At 43.5% G+C, this 9,692-nt stretch overlaps 1 long non-coding RNA gene across 1 annotated transcript; it reads left to right on the top strand.

Moving 5' to 3' along the window:
• The first annotated feature begins 268 nt into the window (after positions 1–268).
• On the top strand, positions 269–3,207 carry LOC115647603. The gene is made up of 3 exons (XR_003999367.1): positions 269–382; positions 1,962–1,982; positions 2,628–3,207. It is a non-coding gene; the product is annotated as an uncharacterized LOC115647603 (long non-coding RNA).
• The last annotated feature ends 6,485 nt before the right edge of the window (positions 3,208–9,692 follow it).

The raw sequence follows: 9,692 nt of genomic DNA, 5'->3' as shown, positions 1-9,692 counted from the left end.
CAAGGGTTTCACTCCTCCTCTGGTTTTGACCAGAAATATCATTCTGGATCCAAGAACCCTTTCCTGTAAAAAAAAAAAAATTTGGTTATGATGAATTGTCATTTTCTGACCAAAAAAACCCAACAATAAACACAATTTAGTTGAAAAATTCCCTGACCACCTCTACTTCCAACCAGTGGCACAATGCCATGATCACACAAAGTCTTACTAGTGAAACATATGTTCTATCACGTGTTTCCAAGTTAATGAGGTTTTGTCTTACAGATCCATTCTTCCTGAGGATGCTACCCCTTTAAGGTGGCTATGTACATACTCTGGTTGTTGTGCGTTTGCTCACTTTCACAGCAAGCTACTTCTTCCGGAAGCCAACACAAGGCAAAAGGTAAAGTTATAAGGGGACACTACAGTGTACTCAGATATTTCCTTTAAACTATAAATTAGTTGAGGGTGGAGGTGGCTTCTCCATAGTTAAAGATGCAGCTACATTTTTATTTGAAGCCACATTTTGCTTCCTCTCTAAATTTCTCAAGAAAAGTCAGATTACCCTAAACTGGGAGTTCAGGATAGGCCTTGAGGTGGAAATTGCGAGGGAAATCTGAAGTCTTCCATTACTTTTTTGCCTATATCTTGGGAAATAAATGAGGGACCTAGAAGCCACATGAAACATATCACTAGATTCCCATAGCTAATGTCTAATGGATGAAATCAAATGCCAAAACCAAACTCCATAATTTACAATATGAAATGATGAGCCCTTCCCTTTGGAAATACAGAGTGCTAATAGAACACCTGTGCAGCGCAGCAAGAGAGACGCTTAGCCGTCAAAGTTCCCTTAGCCTAAGAATGCTGCACTGGGCTTGGAAATGAGAGTTCAAATACGCAACTGATTGGTTTTGTGCACTTCACAACACTTATCAGAGAGCACAGCCAGGTATTGTACAGCAGCAGGGTTAAAGTAGCCCAACTTTTACGTGGAGGCAAGCCCTTGGTGACTTGCCCTAACTCACACAGACAGTCTGTGGTAGAGCCAGGAACTGAACCATGGTGCGAGTCCCAGGCTAGGGTTCTAACTCCTGCCTCTCAGGGCCCTGTCTACAAAGGTGGCCACCCCCTTCCTTAGCTCATCAAGATCTAAGGCAGCGAACCAATGATAGTAAATAGAAACCACTTTAAAAATAACACCTGCAATTATTATTTCCCTTCCTGCAGCCTGGCATTATTGACTGTCACCACCCAAACCCTGCTCTGAATATGGAGCTATTCATTTCCTCGTGGGCTTTCCCATCACTGCAATGTCTGAGCCTCACAAATTGCCTGCTAGCTCTCGAGTGTCAGTCCTATTTCCTCTCCTGTAGCCTGTTTTTTCAAAGAATCTTTTATCCTGCACAGGGGTGCAGCAATGGTGCCCAATCCTACGGGGCTGCAGAGGGTCCCTTCCTGACCTGCCAGACAACATGTCAGTCTCTGTCTGTCACTATCTCCTTTCCAGCAATTCTGTATTTTTTCTGTACTACCAAGTTCAGTGTGGATAGCCATTCTCAGAAGTTTGATCCCAGTCAGGCACAGGAGACTGTTCTCTACAGGAGTATTGAATTGGGCTGTGACTGAAGCCTGGGTAGCTGAGGAGATTTGGTTGTTTTCATGCTGTTGGGCCTAGCTCAGTACCAGTCCAATCCAGCCAAGCTGGTCTTTATTCCCCAAGTCAGTTGAGGAGGCTGCACAAATATGTTACAGGGTTTGGGGTCCAATTAAACAGGAGAACTTTAACCACAGGTGGGAGAATCACTACAACAGGCAAGTGCAGGCCCCTGTGATACACAATACAAGGAGGTCAATAGGAACGGTTCTAGTGGAAGCCTGTTGATATAGCTCATTACCAGCCAACCAGTGCTCTGTAGAACATGCAGCATTTGTACTGGACTCTCCTCGTTTCTAAACAAGTCTTTCCTCTTCCCTCGTAGAGGCGCATGTTGCAGAGAGAGGTAAGACTCTTCTATGGGAACTGCAGTAGGGGGTGGGAAGGAGCATCTAGAGCTTTGAAACAAGTTGCTAGTGCCTCCCAGGTAGCCGTTAGGGGATCTGATGAACGAATGCTCATCTTGATGGTTATTACATGCAAAGCAGAGCGCTGCCCACCCTCTTCCTACCCTGCAAGTCTCTGCAATGCACCCCAGAGAGCGCCAAGATGGCAGGAGTTTGCCCACATGGACAGGCATAGGGTGTAGGCAAGTGCATGTTATAGTGACCCTTCACTCTGTCACTCAGGATGTCAATGAGTGTGAAGCCTGTTTTTCACTTTCTCCTAAGTTTATAACATAACCTTATGTAGATGGTGGCTGGGGCAAAGTGGGTGGGAAAAGGTCAGTCTCAGAAGCAGAACTGTGAATTTCCAGCCTTTCTGAATCCTAAGCTTGTGTTTTGGTAAATTTCTTCACTAGAACATTATTTTGTGGCTTGTTTTAACCACAGCCTCAGGTTCTTAAAGTTAACAGCATTTTCCATTTGGGATAGTTATCTCTCCATTAATTTTGATGGGACTGAAGCAGACCCTGAGCCCGAACTCTTATGGAATTATTTATGTGATGTGCTATTAAGAAACTTACAATACATTCTGTTCTTGTTTTTAGGGAAACTCATTGCTGACCTTGGTAAGTTTCATAACCCTCTCCCTGTTATAAACCTTGTTCCTTGTTCCACCAGGAGATGGAACTTCCCTGATCCACGCATCCTCCTGACCTGACACTACGCATCCAACTCCCACTGTCTCCCTCTCCCACGTCTCCCTCTGCCCTTCAACTTTCAGATGGTCACCACCAGCTGCCTGCCTCTGCCTCTACACTCTTGCTCACGATTGCATCCTGGCCCATGACTCTTATTTGCCTCTCCACATTGCCATGACCCCCACAATCATTTCCCACTTCTTCACCAACATTGACCCTTGCCAACTCCATGCACATCCACATCCCTACACTTACACAAAACAAGGACATTCCAACACAAAACCATTTGTTTCCAGTTAAGCTTGAGCGTTTCTATATAAATTCAAAGGCTGAGATCATAACATTCTGGCACTAACACAGAATGAGATCATGGTCATGTTGAAGGATCACATTTAGTATCAGAGGCAAGTATGTTGTAGAACCAATGCCAAGATTTCAGTTCTCTACTCACAAACTTTACTCCTATATTGACTTCTTGCTAGAACTCAGTTTGCTTGGGTGACTTAAGTATGGCTTTCAGTAGTTTTCTTTTTTAATATTTTTAGAAGTGGAATCATAAGTTTTAATTTCCACAATTTTGAAAGTTTGAGAGTTTAAAATACTTTCTTTTTAGGCTTTTTTTGGGGGGAAAGGCTGGTGGCACATCTTCTCAGCCTGGAGTTCAGGCTTACAAAGAGTTTGGGAAAGTTTTGTGTTTGTTGTAATGTTCTTTGAAATGTGCCCTACAGAATGGTATGCAAGATACAAGGAGGGGCATATTTGCGTTTTTTGATAAATTGGAGTAAAACAAGCTCATAGGCTGATGCTCTCATAATAATTTTCAAAGAACACATCAAAATTCAGCTACTCACAAAAACATAAAATAAAGCAACAAATACCTGTACATTAAGATATTCTAGCTTCTGACTGATTGTATTCTGACCTCCATAGAGAGGTCTATCTGTGTCATACTGTCAGTCAATCTCTTTAATAATCACAGCACAGTTACATTAAATTACAATCTGAATTATCCCCAGGTACTGGCAGCATGAGGATTCGCATCTTTTGCCCTTTTCTTTCTTTAAATCAGAAATGGAGAGCGAGAGAGAGAAATGTTTCAGGCCAGTGCAGTGTGTTAACAATTGTATGTAAATGTCCTCCAAAGGAGTGGGGGGGAGGGGAATGAGAGTTTGTCTCTTTCTCTCTGGATGATGTGATTAATGGGATGAGGGGATCATTGAAGATCCCTTCTACTGATGCAGCAACATCATGATCCTGCCTAGAAGCTATAGCAGCAGCAGACCCACTGCCTGGCTGCGCGCCTGCAAGCCCAGCTCTGTCAGCAGCAGGAGCAGTTCATGGGCTGGCAGCCGAGGTGCAATGGCCAAGCAAGAAAGGACTCACCAGTGGAGAGAAGGTCTCTGTGGCAGTTCACAGATCTGTGCTGGATGGAAATTTGAAGACCGCTGAGGCGGGTGGGGGTTGTCTCTTGGGTGTTTGAGGCCAACCTGGTCAAACTGGCTTGGAAGATGAGGTGGAGGATTTTCTGAATACACCCAGGAAGGCTGCCAACCTCACTGGGAGGAGAGGGGCTGGGCTAGCTTAGTGATGCCCTTCTCCATGGTTGGGGCCAAGTCATACTCCTCTCTGACTCTGTCAGCAAAGGCACCACGAATGGTTTGGGCCAAACCCTTTCCTCCTGGAGTCTGTCTACAGACAGTAGCCCAGTGATTCCTGGACATAGCTATTTCCTGAGTGGAACTTTGAGTTTAGGACAATGAAAGAGATTATGGACACACAGTCCTGCAACAATTAGGGCTGGTCAAAAAATTTGTAAAAAAAAAAAATTGCAAATGAAAGATACCATTTCATTTAAATGTTTTGATGAAATTTTCAATAGGAAAGAGATGAAATATGACATCTAAACAAAGTCAAAACGTTTTGTTTTGACGTCATTGTTTTGATTCGTTTTGTTTTGATTTTTATATTATATTAAAATTATTTTTAATTACATTGTATTTATATAATATGTATAGTATTATGTCTGTGCTCCATATTTAATATTTAATATAATATACAAGTATAAATGAAATAACTGAACACAATAAGTTGAAATCAAACATTTTAACACTAGTGAACAAAATGTGTCTATACTGTTGAACCAAAATATTTTGATGCTCCTAATAGAACTTAAGAACAACCTATACTGGGTCAGACCAATGATCCATCTAGCCCAGTATCCTGAGCGCTTCAGCTGTGGCTAGTTCCAGATGCTTCAGAGGGAGTGAAGAGACAGGGCAATTTATTGAATGATACAGCCCCTGTTGTCCAGTCCCAGGCTTCTAGCAGTCAGAGATTAAGGGACACCCAGAGCATGGGGTTTTGTGCCTGACCATCTTGGCTAGAAGACATTGATGGACCTCTCCTCCATGAACTTATCTAAACCAAAATGGAACCAGATTGTTGAGCAGTTTTAAACTAAGGGCTGGGGAAAGTTGACTAGTGCAGAGGAGCACGTTGATTGGACAGCGAAATCCCTTAGGAGAGGATCTTCTAATGTCCTAGTAAGGAGGAGAGGATGGAAGATGATAAAATACAGGTAGGATCTGATGAGAAACAGTCAAATGAAAAAAAGTCCCATTCAATTACATCATGTAATGAGAGACAGCTAAAAAGTGACAAGTTTTTAAAGTTCTTATATACCAATGCTAGAAGTCTAAATAATAAAATGAGTGAATCAGAGTGTCTCATATTAAATGAATATATTGATATAATCGGCATCACAGAAACTTGATGAAATGAGGATAATCAATGGGACACAGGAATACCAGGGTACAAAATATACCGGAAGGACAGAACAGGTCATGCTGGTGGGGGAGTGGCACTATATGTAAAAGAAGGATACTTTAAGTCTGCATACCATCTACAACATGCTTTCATCTCCTGTTCTTGTGCTACAGATAACCCACTGTTTACCCCTTTTTGCAGATCATTTATGAATATGTAAATAATACTGGTCCCCGTACAGACCCCTAGGGGACACCACTATTACCTCTCTCCATTCTGAAAACTATTATTCCTACCCTTTGTTTCCTATCTTTTAACCAGTTACCGATCCATGAGAAGACCTTTCCTCTTATCCCATGACTGCTTACTTTGCTTAAGACCCTTTGGTGAGGGACCTTGTCAAAGGTTTTTTGAAAATCTAAATACACTTATCCCCTGGATCCCCCTTGTCCACATGCTTGTTGACCCCTTCAAAGATTTCTAGTAGATTGGTGAGGCATGATTTCCTTTTACAAAAAAACATGTTGACTCTTCTCCAAAAAATTATGTTCATCTATGTGCCTGACAATTTTGTTCTTTACTATAGTTTCAAACAGTTTGCCCTGTACTGAAGTCAGACTTACCAGCCTGTAATTGCTGAGGTCACCTGTGGAGCCCTTTTCAAAAGTTGGCGTCACATTAGCTATCCTCTAGTCATTTGGAAACCAGTTCAACAGCCTGACCCACCCCTGTACTCTGGCAACCTCCAGCGGAAAGTCCTGGAGTTCTTCTAGCTGGGGAAGCACTAGTCTCTGCAGGTATCCTGAGCCTCCCTTGGAAGAGGGAGGACAGGGCATGGCATGTGTTCTCAACAAGGTCCACGCTTTCCATCTTGAGGCCCTGGAGAGTCTCTTTTATACTCAACATAGTCTGACATGGAGCACACCTTCCTCAGCAACCTCCAAGGACTCTGATATGACTGGCAGCTGTTTTATCTCCATCCAAGAGGTCTCCCTCAAGTTCTCTCAAGGCTGATGGTCTTCACAAGGACCTCCTCAGGACCCTGGAAGTGATCTCTGCAGCCAGGTCCATTGCAGTCACTGAGTGTATAGGCCTCCTTGCTGACCCAGTTCATGGATGTGTTGCTGATGCGGTTTTCAGACTCCCCCTGATGTTTTTCATTGTAGTGAGATGGAGGCCTTGGCACATGCATACCTACAGTGCATCAGGTTGCAGTCTCTTTTCCTGCCTCCTTCAGAACCTCTTGGTTGAGGTTCTGGTTGCACTTTTTCCCCTGCACCTTTTTATTTATACCATTTCCTATCCATGGCCTCCTGAAGTTGTAGGACCTCCTTCTCAACCTCCCTGTTGGCCGTATATCAATCGGGAGGAGGGGTGGATGGAGGAGTTCCCTGCGACCAAGACTCTGGGGCTCATTTGTGCACTTGTCCATTGCGTCTCCAGGCAAGTTCCTCTGCACGTATCAACTAGCTCCCTGGACTGTTTGAGGAGCGTGTGCATTTCCAAATGTTTTCTGCTCCATGTCTTCCTTCTGGAACCCTGATTGTAAATCTATGACCCACACTTCCATTCCTGTTTTTTCGGTTGTTGTTCCCCAGAATCAATTGATCCATGTTTTTTTTTTCTGGTCCTGGAAGTCCTTTTGTTTATATGGGGACTGAATAGGCCTGTGTATGGAATGAGACAGCGGTCCTATTAAAAAGCTACAATGTATCATATAAAGTAAAGGACTGTATGCATATGCAAAAGGGGCCTGAATTAAAGTTGTAAAAGGAACTTATTTCTGGCATTTTCTAATTTTGAGTGCTTGACCTGCAACCTAAATAACATTTCAACATAGTTTGGTAATATAATTTCATAGGTTTTTAGTTTTTAAAAAATCTTTAATTAAGATGTCTTCACCCCACATCATTAAATTTGCACCCCAACCCTTTAATGCTGTAGTATCTCCTGCTACCATTTGAGCTAAAGAACTACCTACATTAGAGGATAGCAGGTATAAGCCTCTATTCCTCCCGTGGAATAGCTATTCGACGAGTTCTACACATCCTCCTGTAATATGTATCTATATAGGTATAGAGATATACTTCTATAGTTTGTTTTGAAAATATTAACCTTAACTTAAAGTTAACTAGTTTTCAGTTTCAGTAGCTAGGTAAATGTGTATTCACTGAACAAGCTCTTTTGTAAATTTGTTATTTATTAATTTCTTTTTATTTGTCTTTTAGAAAAGCTCCAGGTTAAGCTTGGTAAGTTCCTTTTATCTTTAGTATAAACTTCAAGAAATGTTGTCATACTCAGACTGTCTGTGTTCAGTAGAGTTCTCATCTCTGTTCCTCCAGTGAAACAGCTATTGGAGGAGTTCTATCTATCTATCACTATACTAGACTATACAGCAGGGTTCGGCAACCTTTCAGAAGTGGTGTGTCGAGTCTTCATTCATTCCTCTGATTTAAGGTTTGCGTGCCAGTAATACATTTTAATGTTCTTAGAAGGTCTCTTTCTACAAGTCTATGTCTGTTACAGCTATCCCCTATTCCATTTTGTTTCTTACAGCTGTCCCCAGACTCCATTTTGTTTTCTGTTCTCCTGTGGCCGCCCTCCCCTGGCTGTTAAGTTGTTTACCAGGGCCACTGCCCTCCTCAAAGGGAGGGCCCCTTAAGTTGTTTAACAAGAGCCATTGCCCTTCTCAAAGGATGGCCACTTGTGCTGCGTGCTAAGTGGGACCACTGCCCTGTTCAAAGGGTTAGTCCTGTTATCACCTCATTGAGCCTGGGCTTGGTGTAGGGTAGGCAATGTCCAGAGCTGCAAGACCTAATGTGTTTTTAAGATCCTGGGCATGAGTCATAGGCCTCATGTGCTCTTGAGTCACCTACTGCACAGGAATATGTCCAGGCATGTCTCTGGGCTTACCTTCAGTTTTTTCCCTGTGCTCCCTCCCCTGTGACAGAGGGAGCCTATCAGGATTACTGGCGGGAAACTGCCCAAGTTTGCCTTTAAAACCAGACATTTTTGAAACACACCTCAGAAAGGTTCCTGCATTGCTGCCTGGTCTGATCAGCCAGGGGTTCTGCGGGGTCCTTTCTCTGCTCTCGTTTTATTTTTGAGCGTACCTCCGTTTTTTGAATGTCCCCCCCCCCCCACGAAGAACAAATTGCTACCTGAGAGATCTCCTGATTATTGAGACTGTACCGAGCCCTCCTTGCCTCTTCTGATGTTGCCGCTGCTTCTGCCTTTGTTGCTGCCTTGGGGACTGGTAAGAATCCCTCTGTAAAACTTTCTATACTTTTATTTTATTATTTTAGTTGCTGGCTCTGTTTCCCCAGCACACAGACTCAAGCTAAACCTTGGTCTGTGTCTTAAAACCTCTCTTAAACTCCAGGGCACTTTGCTGCTAAAAATAAGTTTGTGCGGCTGCTAAGCGCTGCTCCTGTGGGCTTTGCCTCGGGGCTCCCTGCTTTCAGCTGTATCCCTTGGCTTCAGCCACCATCCCTTGGCTTCCTTGGGAGCTATACCCTGGGCACATACCACTCTGCCCTCTGTAACCTCCCCATAGCATAAGGTGCACCATAGGTCTTGTTTTTTTTAGTTTAATAAGTCATAGTTTGTTAAGATTGTAGAGCTTGTAAGTTTCAACTGCCTTGTTATAGTTTACTGTTTTGTTGCTCCGTATAGTTGCTTGTTATAGCTTTGCTTAGAATTGTGATATTTGTTGTTTTGCCTAGTCGTTGGTTAAGATAGATAAGGTTTTTTGCTGCTTAAATTCGCCTTCCTGCTGTCCCGATCTCTCCCTGAACTTTCCTGTGTCTGTTTTTCCCCAGCTCCAATCTCCCCCTCTGTGTGCTCCTCCGTGTCTCCCTGTTATAACCCTTTGCTGCTTTTCCCCCGCATCTGCACTCCCTCCGAACTTCCCAACTCCTTGCTGCTTCCCCCCCCCCCCGGCATCTGCATCACCCTCCGAACTTCCCAAACCCCTTGCTGCTTCTCCCCCTGTGAAACTTCCCAAACCCTTTGCCGTTTTTTTCCCTTTGTTTTTGGTGTCCGCTTGTTGCTTAAACCTCTCTCTAGCCCTTCTTTACACTTCTCCGCTGCCCCTCCCCTACCGAAGATCTCGCTGCTTCCAGCCGCTGGTCTGCATACCACTAATCACTCACCCCCCCCCCCCCGTTTCTTGACACAGCCTTATATTGATATTGTATTGTTGTA

The sequence above is a fragment of the Gopherus evgoodei genome, chromosome 3, assembly GCF_007399415.2.
Source record: "Gopherus evgoodei ecotype Sinaloan lineage chromosome 3, rGopEvg1_v1.p, whole genome shotgun sequence".
In the NCBI taxonomy this organism is placed as follows: domain Eukaryota; kingdom Metazoa; phylum Chordata; order Testudines; family Testudinidae; genus Gopherus; species Gopherus evgoodei.
This window is presented reverse-complemented; position numbering and strand designations above follow the sequence as displayed.